Source organism: Dromiciops gliroides, chromosome 3 (assembly GCF_019393635.1).
Source record: "Dromiciops gliroides isolate mDroGli1 chromosome 3, mDroGli1.pri, whole genome shotgun sequence".
Lineage (NCBI taxonomy): Eukaryota > Metazoa > Chordata > Mammalia > Microbiotheria > Microbiotheriidae > Dromiciops > Dromiciops gliroides.
Window position 1 is genome coordinate 639453241 of NC_057863.1, and position 26585 is coordinate 639479825.

At 45.4% G+C, this 26585-nt stretch overlaps 2 protein-coding genes and 1 non-coding gene across 5 annotated transcripts in view; 1 reads left to right on the forward strand and 2 right to left on the reverse strand.

Annotated features, from left to right (window-relative positions):
• MIB2 (MIB E3 ubiquitin protein ligase 2) overlaps nt 1-7334 on the reverse strand; it is a 54865-nt gene extending 47531 nt beyond the window's left edge. The window contains exons 1-2 of one of the 2 annotated variants that reach the window (XM_043996414.1): nt 7130-7334; nt 265-372 (exon numbers count right to left, since the gene is read on the reverse strand). The gene's annotated coding sequence lies outside the window, so the exon portion shown is untranslated. Of the gene's footprint in view, nt 1-264; nt 376-7129 lie in introns of both variants that reach the window. The other variant, XM_043996413.1, reaches the window with a different exon arrangement.
• An 8955-nt stretch (nt 7335-16289) lies between these two features.
• LOC122752237 lies at nt 16290-16391 on the reverse strand. The gene has a single exon (XR_006356023.1). It is a non-coding gene; the product is annotated as a U6 spliceosomal RNA (small nuclear RNA).
• A 7981-nt stretch (nt 16392-24372) lies between these two features.
• The window catches only part of LOC122749441 (Golgi integral membrane protein 4-like), a 50872-nt gene continuing 48659 nt past the window's right edge, over nt 24373-26585 (forward strand). For both annotated transcript variants that reach the window (XM_043995816.1, XM_043995817.1), the window contains exon 1: nt 24373-24496. The gene's annotated coding sequence lies outside the window, so the exon portion shown is untranslated. The remainder of the gene's footprint in view (nt 24497-26585) is intronic.

The window sequence follows — 26585 nt, forward strand, 5'->3', positions numbered from 1 at the left end:
AAACAGAGAGCCCAGCTCCCCAAATTGTGCAATACAGATTGTTTCCACACGCATGTCACCATTATCACCAAGTCACAAATAAATCACTGAGCTTTTTTTTTTCTAATCACCACAGATGCTTCAAGTTATCATTATGCCTGGCAGCTAATGGGTCACAGAAATAGCCATCTGAAAAGCTCCACTTATGGCCATTATTGTCTCAAAGTCACAACTTCCAGGGTTGGGAAAAAGAGGAGTATTAGCACACAGGTAAGCAGGACTTACCTAACTCTCCACTGCAGCTCCTCCTTGGGATCCGCCAGCCCCCAGGGCTTCAGTCTGCTTCCCAGGTCACCAGGCAGGTCAGCAAATGAGCTGTCCTATGGGGAGCACCTGCTAATGCAAACAAAGACAGCCAGGGATCAGTTTGAGAGAAGAGCAGGGAAGTCCCGGCACTCGATGGCCAGCAATTATCAATCACCTACTCTCCCTCCCTCTTTTAGACTGTTCTCAGGTCCAAATACTTGACCCTGGCTTCTCTAACTCAATTGGGAACTCCTGGGAGACAAGATCTGGGTCCTGTAACTCTCTATAATCACTACCCCTCTCCAGAGTTCTAGGGACACAGGTGTTTATAATAAATAATTTTAGAATTAAACATGTGTATTTAAAGCAAGGGTGGCTAGGTGGCGCCATAGTGCACAGTGTCAGACCTGGAGTCAGGAAGACTCACCTTCCTGAGTTCAAATCTGGCCTCAAACACTTACTAGCTGTGTGATCCTAGACAAGTCATTTCACCCTGCCTGCCTCAGTTTCCTCATCTGTAAAATGATCTGGAGAAGGAAATGGCCAACCACTCCAGTATCTCTGTCAAGAAAACCCCAAATGGAGTCCTGAAAAGTTGGACACGACTAAAACGATTCAATGACAACAAAACATTTTAAGCAAATTAAATCAGAGGCATGTTCCTGCCCCATGCTAAAAACAGTCAAGGGGAACAAAGTTCTGGACAAGCATGAGGGAATACAAGACACCCAGAAAGGGGTCTCCCCGAAGCAGCAAATACACAGTGTGAGGAGCTGTCTAGCTTGGCCTGGAAGGACCAGATGAGGTAACAGCTATTTAAAACTGTCACCTTCCTGTAGAAGGTTTGTGGAGACAAAAGTCATGGTTCAGGAAGCCTCACCCTCCAGACGCAGAAGGCAAGAACAATTCTTGCGAAGCCCTGTCGTAATGAGCTGGGACATCAAGAATGAAGGTTGAGCAATCCCATGATCCAAGACAATCCCAAAGGACTATTGATGAAACGTACGATCCACCTCCAAAGGAAGAACTGATATTGATGGAACACAGACCAAAGCAGGCTGTTTTTCACTTTTTTTTCCCCTTTTATTCAAGTTTTCTTATACAAAATGACTGATAGGGTAATGTTTTACATAATCGTACATGTACAATGTGTATCTGATGGTTTACCGTCTCAGGGACGGGGAAGGGAGGGAAGGAGGGATAAAAATTAGAACTCAAAACTATAAATAAAAATGTTTATTACTTAAAAAAAAAAAGAATGAACGTTGAGGAAAGACTCTGGCCAAAAAGACAAGATCTCCCAACGACTAAGGGTAGTCTTGTCACAGCAGGGAGATGAAGAATGAGTGGAATGCACTTCCTCCTCTCCACCAAGAACAGAACCTGGCTTAGGTTCTTTAAGGCTCAGGGCAGGGCCTCCTTCTCTCTTCCTTCTCTGAAATTTTTCCTGATTCTCCCAGGCTTTCTCCCCCACTCCAGTTCTTTTCTTTTCTTTTTTTTTTTTCAGGGCAATGAGGGTTAAGTGACTTGCCCAGGGTCACACAGCTAGTAAGTGTCAAGTGTCTGAGGCCGGATTTGAACTCGGGTCCTCCTGAATCCAGGGCTGGTGCTTTATCCACTGCAGCACCACCTAGCTGCCCCCTTTGGTTATTTTCTAGTGACTTACCTGGAAGGAGCAGCAGCCAGAGGGAGAAGCCCTACCTCTGATCCATACCTGCTATGAGACTCTAGACAAATGTCTTAAGCTCTCTTCTTCTTCTCTTCTTTTTTTGTGGGGCAATTGGGGTTAAATGACTTGCCCAGGGTCACACAGTTAGTAAGTGTTAAGTGTCTGAGGCTGGATTTGAACCCAGGTCCCCCTGAATCCAGGGCCAATGCTCTATCCACTGTGCCACCTAGCTGCCCCTCTTAAGCTCTCTTAAGTCTCTCAGAGGCTGTCTCTGCCACAAGATGCAGAGAGCGCTAACCTGCACAGATGCAGGCCCTCTGCCCTTTCTTGCTGGGCAGTATACACCAGTCCTATCATTCCACCTAGGGGAACACAGGCTACTAGAGGGAGAGGTGGGGAGATGCTGGGCTCCCTCTTTCCCTCAGAATGGAGGGGGTGGGAGCCAGGCAGCCATAGCACCTCCCCACAGACTCCATGGAAGGAGCACATAGTAGGTGCTTACTCAGAATTTAGTGGCTGGCCAGCTCACCCAGACATGCTCATTTCTATTGAGTTTTTGTGGGGGCAGCTTAGGTGGCACAGTGGATAAAGCACCGGTCCTGGATTCAGGAGGACCTGAGTTCAAATCTGGCCTCAGACACTTGACACTTACTAGCTGTGTGACCCTAAACAAGTCACTTAACCCTCACTGCCCTGCAAAAAGAAAAAAAAAAAGTTTTTGTTAACCCAAACAAGGGTTTGATATGGAGGGGGAAGAAGAGATTTCCAGAAATGGCTTCAACATTAGAACAAAAGGCATCAGTGACATACTTGAAATGGGGGGGGGGCAGGTACAACTGCTGCTCTTGTGTCTGTCCCCCCACTCCACTGGTGTTGAATTTCCTGGAAAGTGGGAGCTGCTGGTTGTGGGCCAGGCCTGGGGATGGCCCACCTGGGGTCTGTGGCTGCCATTTCCACCATCACTCTTGGAGCCCATCCCTGGCCTCAGCCAGACTCTCCCATCTGGGGCCGGGAAGAGAATCCTGAAGTTTGCAAAGAGCCTGAGCTAGGAAAGGTATGGGGTGCCTATGCCGAGGAGCAGAGTAGTTTCCCCGCCCTCCAAATCGGCCTGGCCCCAAGAGTTCTGGCTCAGCACTGGCCTTTTCCTATGGAGGTATGTGGGGGGCGGGCAGCACTGTGCAGTCCCCTGTTCTTTCTAACCTCTCAGGGTGCTCCAGATGCCCCAGTAGCAGAAGGCCAGCAGGCACCACCCCATCTGCCCTGGGGCCTGGGCGTCCTTGGGTAGAGCATTCCCACCCCAAGCAATCCCAGAACACCAAGTAAAAGTTAGCTGAGAAGACAAAGGGAGCAGCTACCTGAGAGGAGACAACTAGGAACCACTTTACTGAGCCCAAACCCAGATGGGAACAGGTAACTGGGCAAGAGGCAGAGGGGACCCGGACATCTTTCCTAGTCAGGCTACAAGCATTTATGTACCAGGCATCGTGCTAAGGAGCTCCCTTTCCAACAGGGGAGATGATGTGTGTCCATACGAGCTACAGACAGAGCTGGGGGGGCGGGGCTGGAAAGGCCTCCTGCAGAAGGCTGGAGTCGAGCTGAGGCTCGAAGGAAGCCAGGGTAGGGAGGGCAGGCATTCCAGGCATGGCGACTGGGCAGGGCAAAGCCATGGAGGTGGGAGATAGAGTGAGCTATGTGAGGAACATCCAGTGCGGCTGGATCAGAGAATATATGAGGAAGGGTAAGGCTTAAAAGCTAAACAGAAGACGATATATTTGATCCCAGGGGTAATAGGGAGCCAGTGAAGTTCACTGAACAGGGGAGAGGAGGAAGTAGATCCACACTTGAGAAAAATCCCTTTGACAGCTGAGCAGAGGTCAGACTGGATAAATGAAGCCACCTACTATGTGCCGGGCCATGGGCTAAGCACCAGGGATCATAGAAGGGCTAAAGACAGTCCTGGCTTTCAAGGAGTTAGTCTAAGGGAGGAGACAATGCCAACAACTCTGTGCCAACAACTCTGTACCAACAAGAGATAAGACAGCAGAATTTGGAGACAGTGTCAGAGAGATTAAGATAAAGGAGGACCAGGGAAGGTTTCTTGCAGAAGGGAAAATGTTAGTTGAAGGGAAGGCAGGAGGGAGAGTTCTAGGCAAGGGGCACAGCCAGGGCAAATGCCTGGATGTGGGACAGCCGGGGGATGGGTCACCAGATCCCAAAGGATGTGGAGGGAAAGGAAGTATAAGAAGGGGTGAGGTCCTGAAGGGCTTTAAAAGCCAAACAGGGAGGCAGCTAGGTGATGCAGTGGATAAAGCACCGGCCCTGGATTCAGGAGGACCTGAGTTCAAATCCAGCCTCAGACATTTGACACTACTAGCTGTGTGACCCTGGGCAAATCACTTAACCCTCATTGCCGTGGGGGGGGGAAAAGCCAAACAGGAATATTACAATTGCCCCTGGAGGTAACAGGGAGAGCCACAGATGCTCATGGAGCAAGGGAAGAGGAAGGCACATACAAGGTCCCTGGGGTGGGATGTGGTCAGACCTGCCCTTCAGGAAGTTCCCTTTGATCACAGAGAGGTGGGGGGGGGGGGCTGCTGTGGGAGAAGCTCAAGGCAGGCCGGCCTTGCAGCAGGCCACAGTTAGGGGTGAGATGATGAGTGTCTGCACCAGGCTGGCTGCAGTGTCACAAGGCAGAAGGGGCATATGGGAGAACCGGGAAGACAGAACTATAGGGCTTGTCAATGACTGGGCATGGGAGGTGAGAGAGAGGGAGATGCTGAGGATGACACCCAGATTGGGAGCCTAGGCAACCAGAAAAATGGAGATGCCCTCAACTGGAAAGTTAGGACGACCAAAGGGCTTCGGAGGGAAAATGCTGAGTTCTGTGTTGGCGATGTTGAATTTGAGATGCCATGAGAACATCTCAGGGACCGCTAGGTGGTGCCATGGTGCACCAGGTTCAAATCCAGCCTCAGACACTGACTAGCTGTGCAACCCTAGGGAAGTCGCTTCACCCTGTTTGCCTCAGTTTCCTTATCTGTAAAATGAGCTGGGGAAGGAAATGGCAAACCACTCCAGTATCTCTGCCAGAAAACCTCCAATGGAGTCAAGAAGAGTCAGCCATGACTGAAAATGACCAAATCACAACAAATGACATTCAGTTCAGGATGTCCAAAGTGCAGTTGGTGAAGGAATGGCTACAGAGATAGGGAGCCATCTGAAGAGATGATAACTGAACCTCCGGGAGCTGATGAGATCACCAAGTGGAATAGTGTAAGGGGAAGAAGAGAAGACCACCCAGGATGGAGCTTGGGGGACACCCGAAGTTAGTGGGTGTGACCTAGATGAAGATTGGTCAAATGAACCTGAGAAAGCACAGTCAGATAAGGAGAAGGGGGGGGAGAGGGAAAGAAAGGAAGAGAGAGAGAAAGGGAGGGAGAGAGAGAAGAGGGGAAGGAGAGAGGAAGAAAGAGAAAAGGGGGGGAGAGGGAGGAAGGAAGGGAGGAAGGAAGGGAGAAAAAGGGAGTGGAGAGAGGGGGAGAGAGAGGGGAGGGAAGGAGAGAGAGGGAGGGAGGGAAAGAGAGGAGAGGAGGTGAAGGAACAATGTCTTACGGAGTATCTGGTGTGTAGGAGGACAGGATCAATAGCCTGAAGCGGTTAAGAGATAAAGAAGATTAAGAGATTCACTGGAGATTAAGAAGAATGAGGACAGAGAAAAGGCCAAGTGGCCAAGGCTGTCCTTTCACCTCTGACCCTCTGAACCATTGCCCGGTTCCCTCTTCTCCAGCCCCCTCTACAATTCAATATCCCTTCCATCCAAACGGCCCCTCTTAGTCTCCCCTGCCCATAAGGGGTCATCCCCATTTTCCTTTGCCCAAATCCCTCTATGGGCTCCTCCTCTTCCTTCCCCTCATCCCTCTGTAAGCCCCCAGAGAGCACTGCAGTCAAGTGCCCTGAATCCAATTCCCATCTCTGACACTAAATGTGTGACCCTAGGCAAGTCGCTCACTTCAGTACCCCACTTCCTGATTGGAAAAATGGGGAAATGCTACTTTACGACCAGACCAACCTCAGAGTGACTAGGAGGCAAATGTGAACTATGATCTCCCCTCCCTCCCTTTCTGGTTCTTCCTCCTCCTCCTGCTGCTGGAATCTGCTTTGGAAGGGACCTCAGAGGCCATCTGCCACAAGCCAAACCTGAACAAAAATCTCCTCTAAAACATCCCAGATGTTGGGTCATCCTGCCCTTGCAGGAAGCAGCAAAGCAACATCACCCCGGAGGAGGAAGCTACAATCTCGAGGGGCAGCCGTTCCACTTCAGCACCTTCTCCCCAGCCCATCCCTCAGTGGCCCCCTCCCACTATCCTCTGGCATCCCCCCTCTTCTCTCATTCTTCCCCCAAGCCCCTCGGTGATTCTCTTTTCTTCCACTTCACATACAACCCTCTGTGGTCTCCCCCTTCTTCCCCTCCCCCAGCCCTGTGGTTCCCTCCTCATTCCCCTCCCCATTTCACTGTATCCCCTTTCTCTCTCCCCCTTCCCCATATCCCTTAATGATCCCCCTTCTCCCCCTCCTCCTCCTCCTCCTTTGGTCCCCTCCCCATCTCACTGCATCCCCCTTATCTCTCCCCCTTCTTCTCATCCCTCAGTGACGCCTCTTGTCTTCCCTGAGTCTCCTTTGGCCCCTCACCATCTCACTGTGTCCCCCTTATCTCTCCCCTTCCCCTCATTCCTCAGTGATGTTCCTTCTCCCCCTCCCCCTCCTCCTTTGGTCTCCTCCCCATCTCACTGTATCCCCCTTATCTCTCCCCCTTCCCCTCATCCCTCAGTGATGTTCCTTCTCCCCCTCCCCCATATCTTTGATTCCCCTCCCCCATCACTGTAGTCATCTTGTCTCTCCCCTCCCCCCTCTCTCGATGGTTCCCCCTTCTCCCCCTACCCCCTCAGTTGGTGGTTCCCCCCTCTCACCCTTCCCCAGCCCTCAGGCCCTCCCTTGCCCCCTCCCCCAGTCCTCTCCCTCGATCAGCCCCTCCCCCTCCCTCAGAGGTTTCCCCCCTCCCCCTCCATGGCCCCGCCCTACCCGTGGCCCCGCCCTACCCGTGGCCCCGCCCCTTGCCCCAAAGTTTCCTTCCGCGGCTTCCCCGCCCGCCTGCCCGGCCGAAGAAGCGGCTCTGACCTGTGGTCTGTCCCGGGGCAGGGGCTTTTCCCGGAGCCGGGCTCGGCTCGGCGGTTGGCCCGCCCGCCGGGCTCGCTCCGAGGCTCCGTCGCAGAGCGGCTCCGCCGCTCCGTGCGTCCGTCAATGCGTCCGTCGGTCAGGATCAGCGGGGTCGCTGCCCGCCCGCCGCTGCCTGTCAGCGCCGCCCCGACGGGCAGCTTCGGTTTCCAGGGGCCGCCGCGGGGCCTGCCGGGAGTCGTAGTGCGCGCTAGGCTAGCGCGCAGCCCCAGGGGGCGGGAGCCGAACCACAACTCCCAGGAGGCCCCGCGGGAACCGGGAGCCAGGACCCCTCGGGCGCTGCTGCCTGCGAGGCTAGAGGCTGGGCAGCGGCTGCGGCCGCGGGGGCGGGGCCGGGGGCGGGGGCGGAGCTCAGCGTTCTGCACCATGGCGCCCCTGGCGGCGCATGAAGGAAGGGCCTCAGAGCTTGGGCCCCAGGGGACGGGAAAGTGCTTCCCATCAATCCACAAGCGTTCATTAAGCTTCTGTCTACCTGGAGCTAGGCACTGAGCTAGCCCCCTGGGGACACAAATACAAAGAATGAAACTATCTGCTAGCTAGGACCTCACTGTGGCCATTTTACTGACTGGGCAACTGAGGTCCTGAGGGGCATTTACAAGGTTAGGACTAGAACTCATTCCACTACACCAAAAATAATAATGGTAATAACGATAATAAATAGGTGATACTTCAAGGAGCTGCAATTTCTTAAGTGTGAGGACTTGTACCCTCCTCTGTCTTAGTAGAGAGTCTTCATATCAACAAGCAAAGCACCTGCTATGTGCCACACATTTTGCTAAGTGCTGAAGATACAAAGTAAGGGGGAAAATCAGCCCTGGATCTCAAGGAGTTTATGACCTAATGGGGGAGACATCATGCAAACCAATGTACAAACATGACATAGACAGGATAAAGCAGAGATAATCTCTGAGGGAAGACACGTTAAGGGGATGTCTTCCTGTAGAAGGTGAAACTTTGACTGAGATAAGGGAGGACAATTTCAGGCAAGAGGGAGAGTAAGTGTGAGAAAATGGGTAGTTGTCTCCTCTCAATATGGATATAACAGTCAATCATACTCCTCCTGACTTGTTTGTAGGACAAAGGTCTCAGATCCCCTCCTCTCTCAGGCTAACAAAATCACATGGTTCAAGGAGCCCTGGTCTCAATAAGGTCTGATCTGGAGTTGTGTCCATACAAGGAAGAGGGGTGGGTGTGTTATGATTAGCTAGTTTTTACCGGTAGATTATATATCTTGAGTAATCAGACCAATGATGAAAAAGGGGAGGGTCCATTTGTGTTAGGGACTAGGGTATAAAATAGGGCCTGCAAGAGCCCCTTTTCTTTGCACCCACTAGCTGCACACTAGGGTGCTTCCTTCTCACGAGAAGGAAATAAAAGAGCTTTTGTTACATCTCTCACCTCATTGGTTCATAGAGTGAGTCCCAGCGAGTAAGGTGAGCACCTGGAGTCAAGACTCTAAAATTTAATCTAGCCCCCTTGTACTAACTGTGCGGCCCTGGGCAAGTCACCTAACTTCTCTGGACCTCAGTTTCTTCATCTATAAAATGAGGGGGTTGGACTCATGAACTTGAAGGCTCTTTCTAGCTCTAAATATGTATGACCCTGGGCAAGTCATTTCCTCCTCAAATAAAATAGTAATCATATGTCGGACTTTCTTCACTAGATCATTCTGAGGATCAAATGAGATTATATATTATATGTGTTTCATATATATAATATATTACATATTATATATGTAAAACCTATGGCAAACCTTAAAACATTATATAGATGTGAGCTACTGCTGTGGCCAGAAGAATTAATCACCCTGTAACCAGTGTAGTATTGTGCCTCTCTGAACTTAGCGATGTGGACTCCTAGCTGAAGAAGAACAAACAGAGGAAAAATCGAAAAGATCTATAAATATTTCTGTAACAAGTTACTTTTTCCATTAATACTTTGAATTCTAAAGTCAGTCTCCCAGTGCTAAATGAACTCTTTTTTTTTTTTTTTGTGGGGCAATGAGGATTAAGTGACTTGCCCAGGGTCACACAGCTGGTGTCAAGTGTCTGAGGCTGGATTTGAACTCAGGTCCTCCTGAATCCAGGGCCGGTGCTTTATCCACTGCGCCACCTAGCTGCCCCTCCCCGCCAGTGCTAAATGAAAAAGTAGTTATTGTTCAGTCATTTCCAGTTGTAATCAACTCTTCTCCATTTGGGATTTTCTTGGCAAAGATGCTGGAGTGGTATTGCTATTTCCTTCTCCATCTTATTTTATAGATGACAAAACTGAGGCAAACAGGGTGAAGTGACTTGCCCAGGGTCACACAGCTAGTTAGTGTTTGAGGTCAAATTTGAACTCAGGAAAATTAGTCCTCCTAAATCCAGGCCAGATGCTCTATGCACTAGGGCGCCACCTAGCTGCTGTTGCTGCTACTAGCATATATTTGAATATTGCCTATTATGTGCTGAGCACTTTATGATTATTATCTCATTTGGTCCTTGCAACAGTCCTGGATGGTAGGTTATTATTATTCTCAACTTACAGATGAGGAAACTGAAAGGTTAAGTGACTTGCCCAGGATCACACAGTTAGATTTATATTCCAAGTAGGTTAGAGTCAGCAAGATACACACACACACATTCAGAGCAAAATGATTTTGTGACAACCAACAACCCTAGAAACTAAAAGTTAATGTGTGCCCAACAATTGGGGAATGGAGGGCTGAACAGAACAAAGAGATGAAAGATTTGAACTAAGGTCTCCCTGAATCCAGGCCTAGCACTCTATCCACTGTGCCACTTAGTTGTGTTACTTTCATTTAACAGCTTTCTCCCTCAGTTTCCCCAATCACTCAAATGGGGATAACAATGGTATCTACCTCCCAGGACTGTGGGTTTTTGTTGTTGTTGTTGTTGTTGTTGTTTTTTGGAGGGGCAATAAGGGTTAAGTGACTTGCCCAGGGCCACACAGCTAGTAAGTGTTAAGTGTCTGAGGCCTGATTTGAACTCAGGTCCTCCTGAATCCAGGGCCAGTGCTTTATCCACTGTGCCACCTAGTTGCCCCCGGGACTTTTTGGTGGATAAAATGATGTTTGTAAAGCACTTTGCAAACCTCAAAGTGCTATATGAATGTTGACTATTGTTATTAAGAGCAGCATGAGTGACTGTCAAGTTCTTACCTGAATTCAGATAAAACTACATCTCCAGCATTTACCTTTCCTGTGTATAAACCCTGTCAACAAAAGGCGGAAATGCTGCAACTCTCATTCTTTTTTTTTTTTTTTTGCGGGGCAATGGGGGTTAAGTGACTTGCCCAGGGTCACACAGCTAGTAAGTGTTAAGTGTCTGAGGCCGGATTTGAACTCAGGTACTCCTGAATCCAGGGCTGGTGCTTTAACCACTGCACCATCTAGCTGCCTTGCAACTCTCATTCTTTAGGAGGCCATGATGGTTCTTTGAGATCATTGCTCACTCTTCTTTTCTTAATAATAAACATTTTTATTTATAGTTTTTGAGTTCCAAATGTTATCCCTTCTTCCCTCTATTTCCTCTCCCCTCCCTGAGTCAGTAAGCAATCAGATATGGGTTATACATGTGCAATAATATAAAAAATTACCATATTTGTCATTTTATACAAGAAAACTTAAATGAAAGAAAGTGAAAAATAGCCTGCTTCAGTCTGTGTTCCATCAATATCAGTTCTTTCTTTGGAGGTGGATAGTATGTTTCATCAACAGTTCTTTGGGATTGTCTTGGATCATTGTATTGCTCAGAATAGCTAAGTCTTTCACAGTTCTTCATCAAACAATATTGCTGTCTCTGTGCACAATATTTTCCTGGTTCTGCTCACTTCACTATATATCAGTTCATACAAGTCTTTCCAGGCCTTTCTGAAATCATCCTTCTTGTCACTTCTTTCTTTCTTCTTTCTTTTTTTTTCTGCTTGTCATTTCTTACAGCACAATAATATTCTATCACCATCATATACCACAGCTTGTTTAGCCGTTTCTCAATTGATGGACATCACCTTGATTTCCAATTCTTTTTTTGTTTGTTTGTTTTGCAGGGCAATGAAGGTTAAGTGACTTGCCCAGGGTCACACAGCTAGTAAGTGTCAAGTGTCTGAGGCTGCATTTGAACTCAGGTCCTCCTGAATCCAGGGCCATTGCTTTATCCACTGCGACACCTAGCTGCCTCCTGATTTCCAATTCTTATTGCTCCCTTTTTTAAAAGTTCCCTGGCCAGCCCTTTGGCAACTTCTGGAATCTTGCCAGGGATCAATGTAAATCTTTTTTTGACTAGACAAGCACCTACTATGTGCTAGGCACTGTGCTAATCATTTTACTTTTTATCTCTTTTTAGCCTCCCAAAACCCTAGGTGATGTAGGTGTTATTTTCTCCTCTAATTTACAGTTGAGGAAACCAAGACAGGCAGAGGGTGACTTGCTCAGGGTCACACAATTAATAAGTGTCTGAGGTAAGATTTGAAATAAAGTCTTTCTGACTCTAGCCCTAGTGCTTTATCTTCAATGGCAGTTGCCTAAGCAATATCTGTCAGTTCTTTGAGTTCATTTGGAAGTTAAATTCAACAAGAATAGGTAGGTGCTCTCCTATTATCTCCTTACTGGGGGTTGGTGGGTAATTTGTAAATTCCAGCCAGATTATGCAGGAATAAAGCCATCCTGCCCTCTTTCAGAGTACAATCCTTTCCTGGTCTCTGAGAGTGTTGTGTTCTTAAGTCCCCTCCTTTTGATTTAGAGAATCTCCAGCTATGAGAAAACAATCTAGATTTGAAAATCCACTGATCATTTTCTTCTCTGCACAATCATTTCCCACTTGAAGCAGCACAAAAGAGAGTAAGTATGTCAGAACTCAAGCATGCTCCAAACTGCCTGAGATCACAGCCTCATTCAATCTCGAGTTGAGAGGGACCTTAGAGATCAGAGGCTCATAGATTTACAGTAGAAAGGACCCTGAAGGTCTCCCAGGCCGAATCCTTCATTTTACAGATTAGGAAATGGTGGCCCACAGGGTGAAGTGATTTCCCCAAAGTCACACTCATTCCAAGCCATTCTTCCAAATCAATTCCAGTATTAGTAGATAAGGTTTGTTTTTGGATGAAATCCAGAGCTTTCCCTCTCCCTTCCCTTCTTTTAAAAGTGTAAATATACTGAGACAGTTTTTTACATAATGAGATACTTCCTAAGAAATGCTGATACAAGGTAGTTTGATTAGATATTGTCAATGGAAAGAAGAAATGTATCCTTTAACTTGTCAGTATCTTCTGAACATCAACTATTGTAACTGACTTCATTGTTGTAATTGATTTTATTGCTACTCCATTCTTTCCCCAGTTTACATTGTTGCTCTCTGTATCTGCTTTCCTTGTCTTCCATCATTTCCTACTGGTCCTCTTGCGTATCTCTCTGAATCCTTTTTCATCATTCCTTAGATTATAGTAATATTCTTTCACAACTCATCTCTTTGTTCTGTTCAGCCCTCTGTCCCCCAATTGTTGGGCACACATTAACTTTTAGTTTCTAAGGTTGTTGGTTGTCACAAAATTCGTTTGCTCTGAATGTTTTTGTGTGTGTGTATCTTGCTGACTCTAACCTACTTGGAATACAATCCTAGTAATGGAATTGCTGAGTCAAAGAGTATAAACAATTGAGGGTTTGGGTTTGTTTTTTTCTTTTCTTTCTAGATCTAATTTACTTAAAGGTTAGCTCAAGAGCCAGATATAGATGAGGTTTTTCCTGGTCCTCCCAGCTGCTAGTGGCCCCATCCATGACCTTGTGTTTTATTTGTACATACTTATATTTGTGCTTTTTGTCTTCTTCCCATCCCTAGAGAGCTTCGGCCAATTCACTTTTTTTTCTTTTTTTTTTCCAATTCACTTTTGTATTTATATCCCTGAAGCCTAGCACAGTATCTAGCACATAGTAGGTACTTAATAAACGTTTGGTGGATTGATGTGTGATTTCATTGATGTAGGGAGCTTTTTGTTTCAGAAACTCCCACCACCAAGCCAAATGTATACCACCAGCTCTTCTGGAACTTACAGAAGAGTTTTCTGGGACACTGAGAAGTTAAAAAAACTTGTCCAAGGTGACAGAGATATGTGTCAGAGGCAGGATTTTACCTCAATCTTCAGAGTTCTCCAAGGCCTATTCTCTCTCTCTCTCTTTTTTTTTTTGCAGGGCAATGGGGGTTAAGTGACTTGCCCAGGGTCACACAGCTAGTAAGTGTCAAGTGTCTGAGGCGGGATTTCAACTCAGATACTCCTGAATCCAGGGCAGGAGCTTTATCCACTGCGCCATCTAGCCGCCCCCTCCAAGGCCTATTCTCATACTCTGGTTCACTAAACTCCCACTCCCAGCACTGTGTATGTATGGAATTATTTGTAGTTAAGGTTATGTCCAGGATCCCTAAAGGAAGGGAGTAGAAAGGTTTTCATTATACAGTATCAGCCAGGTATTGAACAGGTACTTATTTCCTAGAGACAAAAAGAATACTAAACACAAAATACACAGAACTGTACATTTGACAGAAAAAACCCTCAAAGGAGGGGTCAGACTTATGACTCCTATTATAATCTACCAGAAGGGTGATATTAAAACCTCATCAGAACCTAAAGTAGTTGACAGAACTGCTAATTATGCATTTTACATTTCACCTCTGCTCTGCATTGTCCAAACAGTTCCCAGTAGATGTCCGTTGTGTAAAACCCCTAGACATGGGCCAGCTGCTTGCTGTTGGCTGTCCTCTTCATGGTCATCCTCATTTCTGAATAGGTACCCATTTGCCTAAGATTTATAAAGACAAAGACAAAAGAGGCAACCCAAACACAAAGTCTGGCTCCTCTAGATAGGCCATATGCTTTGAATGCTATGTACTCACAGCCGTATAGACACCTGAGTAGGGGATTAATATACTACCCTTTTCCCCAAACCCTCCTCAGAAATGATAAGAGCCTTGAATGTGGGGTCACTCCCTTTTAAACAGCTAATGAGTCATGAGCTCTTCCAACTCCTCAGTCAATATAGGGATTTTCTATTCTCCAAAGGTGAGCTCTTTAGCACAGAGTCACATATGGCTAGAAACAAGTCCCCAAACTCCATGTGGTAGATAAGAACCAGGAATGACAATTAAGCATTCTTTTTTTTTTCCGGGGCAATGGGGGTTAAGTGACTTTCCCAAGGTCACATAGCTAGTCAGTATCAAGTGTCTAAGGCGGGATTTGAACTCAGATACTCCTGAATCCAGGGCCGGAGCTTTATATACTGGGCCACCTAGCTGCCCTGACAATTAAGCATTCTTCATGGGATGGTCCTTATGACCCAAATATGCATTCAATTCAACTATAAACATTCATTAAGTAAAGACATGTTCAAGGTATCCTGCAAAACACTAGGGGTGTGTAGACAAAAATGAAACAGTCCCTGCTCTCAGAGAGCTTATAGTCTACTAAATACATGAGATGAACTCTACAATCCCTTCCAATTCTTTATCTATGGTTCTATGAAAATGAGAAACACATCAACTAATCTCAAAGACTGACAGACTGTTCAATTCAAGTGAAATCAACTTCAGTAAAAGCTCACAAAGTTCTAACAACAACAGCTAATATTTATATAGTGCTTACTATGTACCAGGCTAAGCACTTTACATTTGATTGAGCCTTATGACAACCCTAGGAAGTAAAGGTTGTTAGGATGAGTATTTTACAGATGAGCAAACCAAGGCAAACAGAGGCTAAAGTGACTTACCCAGGGTCACACAGCTGGGTCAAATTTGAACTAAGGTCTTCCTGGCATTGGCCCCTCAGAAGGCAAAGTTTACATCTTCAAACAGGATGGTTTGCCCAGTGAAGTTGACAAGTGAAAACTTTTAAATTATTTTTTTCAAGGCATAATAAACTCAAGGGCTGAAAATAGTTGATGGAATTGATGGGTGTGAAAACAACAAATAAAACTGACTAACCCCATGTCTTCTTATCCTGTACTTGGATCCTGGCTCTGCCAATTATTACCTGTGTGACCTTTGAAGAAAGAAATGGAGTAAGCATTTTTTTCTTTTTGCGGGGCAATGGGGGTTAAGTGACTTGCCCAGGGTCACACAGCTAATAAGTGTCTGAGGCCGGATTTGAATGCAGGTACTCCTGAATCCAGGGCCGGTGCTTTATCCACTGAACCACCTAGCTACTCCCTGGAGTAAGCATTTTAAAGCACCTAATGTATGTCAGGCACCAAGCTAAGCACTTGGCTTATCTCATTTGATCTTAGGAACAACCCTGGGAGGGAGGTGCTATTATGTCTTCCATTTTACAGTGGAGGAAACTGAAGCAGAAAAAGGTTGAATGACTTAGCCAGGGTCCCAAAGTTAATGTCTGAGACTGCATCTGGGCAAGACATTTGACATCTCTGGGCCTGAGTTTCCTCACATGTGAAATGAGGGAGCAGGACTAGAGGAGCTTGAAGGAACTTCTCTATCTCTGATCTTGAGAAGGGGGAGAATAGGGATGATGTCACCAACCTCCATAATTAAATAATAATAAGCAATCATTATACTTGTGTGCTTTGCTTATAGTTGCTGGACACTTTGTTACTGTTGAGTCATTTCAGACTTTTTGTGATCCCATTTGGGATTTTCTTGGCGAAGATGCCAGAGCGGTTTGCCATTTCCTTCTCTAGCTCATTTTACAGATGAACACTTGAGGCAAACAGTGTGAAGTGTCCTGCCCAGGGTCACACAGCTAGTAAGTATCTGGGGTCAGATTTGAACTCAGGACCTCTACAAACACAAAAATGATACAGTTTGTCCTCTGGGAGCTTACCTTCTACAGACAAGATACACCAGGTGCAAGAAAGTACATTCAAGGTGATATGAGGAGAGTGGAGTTTTCCCAGCATGGTGAGGGAACTTGAGCCTACTTCATTGGCATCTGGTGATGCAGTGGATAGAGTCCTGGGCCTGGACTCAAGAAGATCTGAGTTCAGATCCAGCCTCAACCCCTTACTAGCTGTGTGATCTTGGGCGAGTCACTTAACCTTTGCTTGCTTCAGTTTCCTCAACTGTAAAATGTGGATAATAAACACCTCCCTCCTAGGTTTGTCAAGGACGACAATGGGTTTTCACAAATTTGCGTGTCATGCTTGCACAGGGGCCATGCTAATCTTCTCTGTATGTTCCAATTTCAGTATATGTGCTGCCGAAGTGAGCACAGACAATAGGTTTTGCTTAAACCATGATGGAAATGTGACCTTTGTTAGACAGGATTTAGCAAGGGATTGGATGGCAGAAGTGAAAGAGAAGAAGAGATGAAACTAAGGTAGGAGCCTGGATGACTGACTGGATGATGCTGTCATGCAGGAGAGACAGGTTTAAGCGGGGAAGATGATGAATTCAGTATTGAAACATGTTGAGTTTGGGGTATGGGCAAGAGTCCTAATCTCTCTCCTGATCTCTAAATTACCCTTTATTTGTGACATATCCTGCTGGAGATGTGAAATAGACCATTGGCAATGCAGGACTGGTTTTCGGGAGATGGAGCTTTGGCAGTAATCTGCATAAAGATGCTAATTTTACCAAGAGAAGGGTTGAAATCACCAAGGGAAAGACTGTAGCCAGAGGAGAGAAGAGGGCCTGGGGCAGAATCTCTAGGGCCACCCTCTTGAAATCATCCTTACCAGGCTTCTAGGTGAGAAAGGTCATCAAGGAATCTAGGGGGCAACTAGGTGGCACAGTGGATAGAGCACTGGCCCTGGATTCAGGAGGACCTGAGTTCAAATCCAGCCTTAGGCACTTGACACTTACTAGCTGTGTGACTCTGGGCAAGTCACTTAACCCTCATTGCCCCACCAAAAAAAAAATATACCCCCCCCAAAAAAAATCAAGGAATCTACCTCACCTGTCCACATATAATGAAAGAACAAAGAAAGTGTTTATGAAGTGCCCATTATACACAAAACCCTGTGAAAGCACTGGGGATACAAGTAGAAAGGTAAGACAGTCCCAGCCCTCAATGAGCTCACATTCTAATGGGAAAATTCCTGGGCCACTAGGGGGCAGCAGCAAAGCAGATGGCAATACCCATTGTTTAATGTCATTTCCACTGATAAAATCATGGCAGTTTCTGATGTTGAACCATTGGACAGTGTTAAGGGCTTTCCATTCTGGATCTTCAGTAGCTGTGGGTGTCATACCTTCAGGAGCAGGAGTCACCTCCACAGGCATGCATCTTCTCAGAATGATTGCTAAAGGTCCAAGGTTGGACGCATAGTCATTTCGGGGGCTTTGGGGTTCAGTGTTTGGGGGTTGTCTCTGCCAGAGTCTGAAGGGAGATGGTTCTCAGGGGTGGTAATGATGGTCTGACTTGCTTGGGACACGCTGCCTCCTGTCTATCCTACAGAGTGATTGCTTCAGCTAAGCTGATTGGCCTGCCCTATGTGACCATTGGTGGGGTGGTTGTTAGGACTTGTTTTCCAGGAAAGGTATAAAAAGGGCACCAGCTATATCCTGAAGAGATCATGAAAAGAGGAAAGGACCCACATGTACAAAAATATTTAGAGCTGCTCTTTTTGTGGTGGCAAAGAATTGGAAATTATGGGGATGCCCATCCATTGGGGAATGGCTGAACAAGTTTTGGTATATGAATGTGAAGGAAGACTATTTTGCTGTAAGAAATGATGGGCAGGTGGCTTTCAGAAAAAAAACCTGGAAAGACTTACATGAGCTGATGCTGAGTGAAATGAGCAAAACCAGGAGAACATTGTACACAGTAAGAGCAACATTGTGTGATGATCAACTGTAATGGACATAGCTCTTCTCAGCAATACAATGATCCAAGACAATTCCGAAAGACTCATGACATCCAGAGAAAGAACAATGGATTCTGAATGCAGATTAAAGCAGACTATTTTCACTTTTTTTCTTTCCTGCGGTTTTTCCCCTTTGTTCTAATTCTTTATTGGAAATTTGTTTAACGTGATTGTACATGTAGAACTTAGATTGCTTGCTGTGTTAGGAGGGAGGAGGAGAGGGAGGGAGAAAAATTTGGAACTCAAAATCTTATAAAAATGAATGTTGAAAACTATCTTTACATGTAATGGGTGAACAAATATTATTAAATTTAAAAAATTAAAAATTAAAAGGGCACCAGAAAGGAAGACATTCAAAATAAAATGATAATAAGTGTGAATAGTAAACATCCAGCCCATGATTGTACAAAAAGACAACCAAGAAAGAAAACAGAACCAGAAGCCCATCACTCCAGGGAGAGGCCCTCCAGGGAGATGTGAAGTGTCTCTCATCCCTGAAATCCAGTCAACTGCCAAGCCCTACAACCCTCTGAGGGGAAAGCTCTAGGGGAGCGAGAAGTTGGCAGATACCTGAACACAATAGAAATCCATCTAAAGTGGGATGGAAATCTGCAGCTTCATATCAAATGGTGCTCCAGGGAATCCTGGAGACTGCAATGTTCTGAGAACACTGGGGGTGGGAAGTAGGGCAGAGCTGAAGACTGATGTTCCCTGATCTCGAATGATCCAGGGGCTCCTGAAACCTGTCAGTGTACTAAGCACAGACAAACCAAAGTAGATAAAAGCCAGAAGGAGTCCAGGAAACTGAGGTCAAGACCAATTCTGGCTTGACCACTTCATTCAAAGAGTGCAAAAAGGGGTGGCTTGGTGGCGCAGTGGATAGAGCACTGGCCCTGGATTCAGGAGTACCTAAGTTCAAATCCGGCCTCAGACACTTGACACTTACTAGCTGTGTGACCCATGGCAAGTCACTTAATCCCCATTGCCCTGCAAAAAAACCCCCCAAAACCCCCAAAACAAAAACAAAAACAAAGAGTGCAGAAAGTATAGAAACTTGGCTGTAGCACAAAATCCCCAACTAGGAACTGAGGCTGGAAATATGAGTAAACAAAAGAAGAAATAGTATGCAATGAAGAAATACTACGGGTCAAGAGATGCACAAGAAGTAAGCCTGGCCAGAGAAAGAGGGAGACTCTCTCATGAGTATAAGCAGACACACACATTGGGGAATGGCTAAACAAACATGAATGGCATGGCATACTACTGGGCTGTAAGGAGTGATGAATAAAAATAATGCAAAGAAGCATGGGAAGATTTGTAGGAACTGATGCAGAAAGAAGTAAGAAGAGCCAAGAAAAATCCATACATAATGAGTACAATAATGGAAATGGAAAAAATAGTAACCACAAAATAACTGAAAATTAAGATGATAAGATCACAAAGAACAAGCCTGGTCCTAAAGAATGGATCTGAGAAGGCACTTCCCCTCTCCTCTTAAGATGTGGGGTGTCTATCGCTGTGGAACATTGAATACGTTGTCATATTTACTCTCAGTGTATTGATTGGTTTTGACAAAAATTTTTCATCTTCCTCTTTTTCTTTTCTCTTTAAAAAAAAATCTTTGCTAAGTTTTGTACAAACAGAAGCAATGCAGTCAAGATTAGAAGAGAAGCAGAAAGCTGGGAAACAATTTTTACTGCCAGTGTTTCTGATAAAGGTCTCATTTCTAAAATATATAGGGAACTAAATCAAATTTATAATAATTCAAGTCATTCCCCAATTGAGAAATGATCAGAGGATATGAACAGGCAGTTTTCAGATGAAGAAATCAAACCTATCTATTGCCATGTGAAAGAATGCTCTAAATCACTTGTTTTGTTTTGTTTTGTTTTTTAAATTTTTTTTTTTAGTGAGGCAATTGGGGGTAAGTGACTTGCCCAGGGTCACACAGCTAGTAAGTGTTAAGTGTCTGAGGCCAGATTTGAACTCAGGTACTCTTGAATCCAGGGCAGGGGTGTTCTATCCACTGCGCCACCTAGCTGCCCCTCTAAATCACTGTTGATTAAAGAAATGTGAATTAAAACAATTCTGAGGTACTACCGCACACCTCTCAGATTGGTTAATATGACAAAAAATAAAAATAATAAATGTTGGAGAAACTGTGGAAAAATTGGAACACCAATGCATTGTTGGTGGAGCTGTGAACTGATCCAACCATTCTGGAGAACAATTTGGAACTATGCCCAAAGGGCTATAAAGCTCTGAGTACCCTTTGACCCAGCAATACCACTATTAGGTCTATATCCCAAGAAGATCAAAAAAAAGGGAAAATGACCCACATGTATGAAAATATTTATAGCTGCTATTTTTGTGGTGGCAAAGAATTGGAAATTGAGGGGATGCCCATCCATTGGGGAATGGCTAAAAAAGTTCTGGTATATGAATGTAATGGAATATTATTGTACTGTAAGAAACAATAAGCAGGCAGATTTCAGAAAAACCTGAAAAGACTTGCATAAATTGATGTTGAGTGAAATGAGCAGAACCAAGAGAACATTGTACACAGTATCAATGACATTGTGGGATGATCAACTGTGATAGACTTGGCTCTTCTCAGCAATACAATGATCCAAGATAATTCCAAAGGACTCATGATGGAAAATGTTCTCCACATTCAGAAAAAAAGAATTCTGGAATCAGAATTCAGATTGAACCATACTGTTTCTGTTTTTTCTTCTTCTTTTTTTTCTTTTTTAAGGTTTTCCCTTTTTCTGATTCTTCTTTCACAATATGACTAATGCAGAAATATGTTTAATGTGATTATACATATATAACCTATATCAGATTGCTTTCTTTCTTTTTTTTTTGAGGGGCAATTGGGGTTAAGTGACTTGCCCAGGGTCACACAGCTAGTAAGTGTCAAGTGTCTGAGATCAGATTTGAACTTAGATCCTCCTGAATCCAGGGTCGGTGCTCTATCCACTGCGCCATCTAGCTGCCACAGATTGCTTTCTTTCTTGGGGAGGGGGGAAGGAAGGAATGGAGGGAGAAAAATTTGGAACTAGAAATCTTATAAAAACAAATGTTGAAAACTATCTTTACATATAACTAGAAAATAATAATTTTATGATTAAATATTTCTTTGCTCTTTAGGGATGACTTTCTCTAAGGGAAGAAGGGGTACAGGGAAAATTTGAATGATATAAAATCAAAAGATAGCTATAATTTCATTTAAAAAGAACCAAGTAGGGGCAGCTAGTTGGCGCAGCAGATAAAGCACTGGCCTTGGATTCAGGAGTACCAGAGTTCAAATCCAGCCTCAGACACTTGACACTTAACTAGCTGTGCGACCCTGGGCAAGTCACTTAACCTTCATTGCCCTGCAAAAACAAAACAAAAACAAAACAAAACAAAACAAAAAAGAACCAAGTACAAGTAGATACTCAGAAAACACAAATTACTTGGCCATAAGGACTCCAAGAGTGACAGGAAGAAATGAAGCAAAGGACAAAAAAAAAATGGAATTGTAAGTGAAACAACAAGGAAAAGAACTGGAAGGAGTATAGCTTGGACTAAAAGTTGGAAAACATTATCCAGGTAGAGGACTCACTGAAAATTCAATTGGAACAAACAGAAGTCAGAGTCCAGGAGAGAACAAGAAATATTTGAATAAAATCAAAAGACTGAGAAAACACAAGAAAATGTAAGGTACCTACCATCTAACTAACCTAGGAAATGGGTGTAGAAAAAAAAATTTACAAATCCTCAGCCTTTCCATCTGCCTCCCAGATGAAATGTTCTGTCTGTTATCTCTTCCAATTAGAATGTGAGCTCTTTAAGAACAGAGGCTGTCTCACTTCTATTTGTATTCCCACTGTGATATCAGAAGAATGACACATGATACCACACATGTAGCCAGGTTCAATGGTGTCTCGGGCACCACACCCTGCAGGTCATCCTGCCACCTGAATCATTACTATGCACTTTTACCTTCTATGTAAACCTATGCTTTGGTTGGATAATGTATTTTTCATAAATAAACTTGCAATCTTGAGCCACCATTTCTGTTCATGAAATATCATTTATTTAATGAAATGGAGAAAACTTTCCCAGCAGTAATTATTCATTAATAATTAAATACTAAAATTAATGGATAGATACAATTTATTTAACAGACATGAAGACCCATATATCTCTATAACATTTTGGCCATGGACGATTTCACAACTGAAGTAACCTCAAACCCTCGACATAAGAGGTTGACTCCTCTTCACTGTTGATAAACTCAGTCTCAAGTCATTTTATTCATCCGAGACAACAATTCAAGTTTCAAGCATGTCCTTCGTGAGTCTCTTCGGGATTGGTCCTTTCTTTTAAAATTCACTTTGGGGGCAGCTAGGTGGCGCAGTGGATAAAGCACCGGCCCTGAAGTCAGGAGTACCTGAGTTCAAATCCGGCCTTAGACACTTAACACTTACTAGCTGTGTGACCCTGGGCAAGTCACTTGACCCCAATTGCCTCACTAAAAAAAAAAGAAAGAAAATTCACTTTGATAATCATAGGGGGCAGAATTTCCAAAATATCCTGTATTTGCTGGATACTCACAGATCTTTCAGAGAATTCAATTTGTCAGGTTTCTTTCTAATAGAGTGTCATTTATGGCTGTTCTGATGAGGAAGGAGTTCCAGAGTACCTTCTTCCTCTCTGTACCCTCCATAGATTTTTTCTTTTTTTTTTTGTGGGGCAATGAGGGTTAAGTGACTTGCCCAGGGTCACACAGCTAGTAGGTGTCAAGTGTCTGAAGCCGAATTTGAACTCAGGTCCTCCTGAATCCGCAATCAGTGCTTTATATACTGAGCCACCTAGCTGCCCCCTCCTCCATAGATTCTTCATAGAGCCTCAGGGATCACAGATAAAATACACAGACAGACAGACACACACACACACACATACACACACACACACACACACACCCCTCCCGGATTCCAGAGGGGGAATTTCTTCATATCAAACACTTTTTCCTACTGATTTTTAAAAAAACTGCCATTTTTTTTCAACATTCTATTTTTAGCTTTTTTCTGGCTCTTAAAGCTACAGTAGCAGTATCTGAAGTCTGAGATAGATGCTTGGCACGATGCACACAGCAAGTGTTAATAAATGCTTTTCCATTATGTTCCAGTTCACTCTCCTGTTCATCTCTAGATCCAGCTCATCCATAGATGTGTGGATGGACCACCTCCAGGTGTATAATCACAGTTTTGACAACAGGAAATGGGTAGGTTCAACTCTTGAGTCAAGTCAACAAGCATTTATTAAGTGCTTACGGTGTGCCAGGTAATTATGGATCTCATTGAGGAGGCTCTTAAACATTGATGCAATCAGGCCGATGCCATCCACACCCAACGTTTACCTAGAGCTTTAAGATTTACAAAGCACTCTGCACATATGATTTCTTTGAATAGTGGATGGCTGTTGGTGACCTTTGGAAATCTTTATCTACCAGCTCTTTGGAGGAGAGAAGATAAAGCTGAATTGGATTTTTTGGGGTGAGGGGTGGGGCAATGAGGGTTAAGTGACTTGCCCAGGGTCACACAGCTAGTAAGTGTCAAGTGTCTGAGGTCGAATTTGAACTCGGGTCCTCCTGAATCCAGGGCCAGTGCTTTATCCACTGCGCCACCTAGCTGCCCCCTGAATTGGATTTTTACACATCTACATAATAGATCCAGAACTGGAAGAAATCCTTAGGGGCCACGGAGCATCACCCCCTCATTTTACAAGGGAAGAAACTGAGGCACAGAGTGGATAAGTGACTTGTTTAGGGTCAAACAGTGTTTTAAGAAGGATTTGAACCCAGGTCGAGGTTGCCTCTCAAGACCGTGGGGTGAGTGTGAGTGGGGAGAAACGGAGGAAACAGATGCGGGGCGGAGCCTTCTCCTACTCCTCACGCCCCACCCCATGGGCGGAGTCTAAAGAAATTCCCGTGGGTTTCAGAAAGAACGCCTTTCTCGCTAAACCCCGCCCCCGAAATTTCTGGCCAATCATTCCCTCGGGGCCGTACACCTGCTAGTGACGTCATTATGACATGTTACTCCGCAGTGATCATCTTCACTCCTGGCAGTCGGTATTTGAGGCCTGTGACAGTCCCTATACATAAGTGTCTGTATTCGCCACCTCCGTAGCTCCGACTCAACGTCAGCAGGGGACGTGGCATCCGATGTGAAGAACTGAGGGCGCAAAGGGCAGGGAGGGTGGCGCAGGAGATCGCCCCGGAAGTGGCAGTCCCTCCTGATTGAGGGGTGGAGCCAAGAGACTGTTTACAACCAGCTAGTCGTTTTGCGCAGACTCCCTTTTGATCTAGCGCATGCGTACTTACGGCTCCCTAAGGCCCAACTCCGGAAGGGGGCGGGGAGGTTGCTATGGTGACGGATGTGCTCGAAATTCCCCGGGGATCCGCGTGCCAGTCCCTGATGAAGCTCGTGAGCTCGACATTCGGGGAGGGATGAGTACAGGTAAGACAAATAAATAGAATGAGGAAAATCAGGAGAGGACTAGGGAGCTATCTTCCTCCCACCTGCCGGGATTGGGTCCGACCCATCTGCAGAAAATCCCCGGTCTTATTTGCATATAATTTACATAACGTTGGAAGTGTTCCCAAGCTGCTGCGTGCGGGGGCTGCCGAGGCAAGGAGCCCATGGAGACCGGCTTTGAGCCAAACTGCCCCTGCCGGCAGCGCCTCGCCTAGCACGTGGGTCCGTCTGCACACAGTAGCTACTTAATCACCAAGCATTAATTAAGCGCTTATTAAGTAACTTGCACACTGCATGGCACCTGGTGCACAAAGAAAAAAGTGAAAGGAAATGTGCATATGCAAAGCAGTTTGGTGAGAGGAGACATTTGCCACTGGGGGCATCATGAAAGGCTTTGGCTAGAATTTAACTTGGGATGAGCTTTAGAGGAGTGAGAAGGGAGCGCATTCCAGGTATGGCGGGGAAAGCCAATACAACGTCGTGAAGACTGTGCTAGGCCAGTTCGGAACATATAGAGTGTGAAGGGCAGTAATGTCTATAACAAGCCTGGAAAGGAATATTGGAGCCAGGTTGTAAAGAGTTTTAAATGACAAAGGAGTTTGTGTTTGATCCTAGAGCTTTTGTTGTTGAGACTTTTTGTGACCCCATTTGGGGTCTTTTTTTGGGGGGGGGAAGATACTGGTTTGCCATTTCCTTTTCCAACCCATTTTACAGATGAGGAAACTGAGGTAAACAGGGTTAAGTGACTTGCCCAGGGTCACACAGCTAGTGTCTGAGGCTGTATTTGAATTCAGGTCTTTCAGACTCCAGGGCCAGTGCTCTATCGGCTGAGCCACCTAGATGCCCTTGGTTAGGTAGCTCTTGGAATTTATTGAGGAGGAGAATGACGTGATCAGGTCTGTGCTTTACAGATATCACTTTGGCGACAGTGTGCAGAATGATTGGGAGAGAGGAGAGGGGGAGAGACTTGGGGAATGGAAACCCATTAAGAAGTTATTGCAATAATCCACAGGAGAGAAGGTAAAAGCCTGATGTGTGGGGTAATGGAGAGTGAGGAATCCAACATGGGGAATGTGAAAGAATGGTAGCATAATTGACAACAATTGAGAAGTTGGGGGGGGGGAGAAGAGTTTGACAGAAAGAAGATAATAAGTTCTGCTTTGGATGAGTTAACTTTGAAGCAGCCCAGGCTCTGAAATGCCTCTTCCCAAATTCCTACTAAATTCTCTTCTGAGTGTGGCATGGCCGGTGTCAGAAGAGATCTCAAGCGATCTTGAGCACTGGAGAGAGAGAGGAGAGGATGGGGGGGGGAGAGGGAGGGGGGGAAGGGAGAGAGAGAGAGAGAGAGAGAGAGAGAGAGAGAGAGAGAGAGAGAGAGAGAGAGGGAGAGAGAGGGGGGAGGGAGAGGGAAAGAGGGAGAAAGGGGGAGAGAGAGAGAGAGAGAGAGAGAGGGAGGGAGGGAGGGAGAGGGAGAGAGAGAGGAGGGAGGAGAGAGGAGAGGAGAGACGGGAGAAGGAAAGAGGAGAGAGAGGAGAGAAAAGAGAGAGGAGAAGAGGGAGGGAGACAGAGAGAGAATGGGAGAGAATAATTGAATCTATAGAAGCTGATGAGCTCATCAAGAGCGTCTAGAGAGCAAAGGGAAGAAGTGCCAGGATAGAAGCTTGCAGGACACTTACCGTTGGAGAGATGAATGTGAGGAAATAGACGCCACATTTGAGAAGATGTCAGGAAGAGCCGCTGGATCTGGCCACAGATAGAAAGCCACCTGTGCTAGAAGTGACACAGTGTGAAAGGCACTCAGACCTCAAGTTTCAACATGTCCCAGAAGAATGAAGAGAGATCTCAGTGTTCTAAATAAAAAAATAATAATAATGTGAGTGAGAAAACATTCAGCAACTTCCCACCCAATATGCCAAGCTTCCCATCTCTTTAAAACTTTTCTGAAAATGGACCTTGCATGTGCTTAGAATATCCCTGATGCAAACAAAAGAGGGAGGGGAAAAGGAGGATTTTGCAGGTGCTTCCTGCCTTCACAATGACACAATGGACTGGGGGTATAGAGACAAGACTA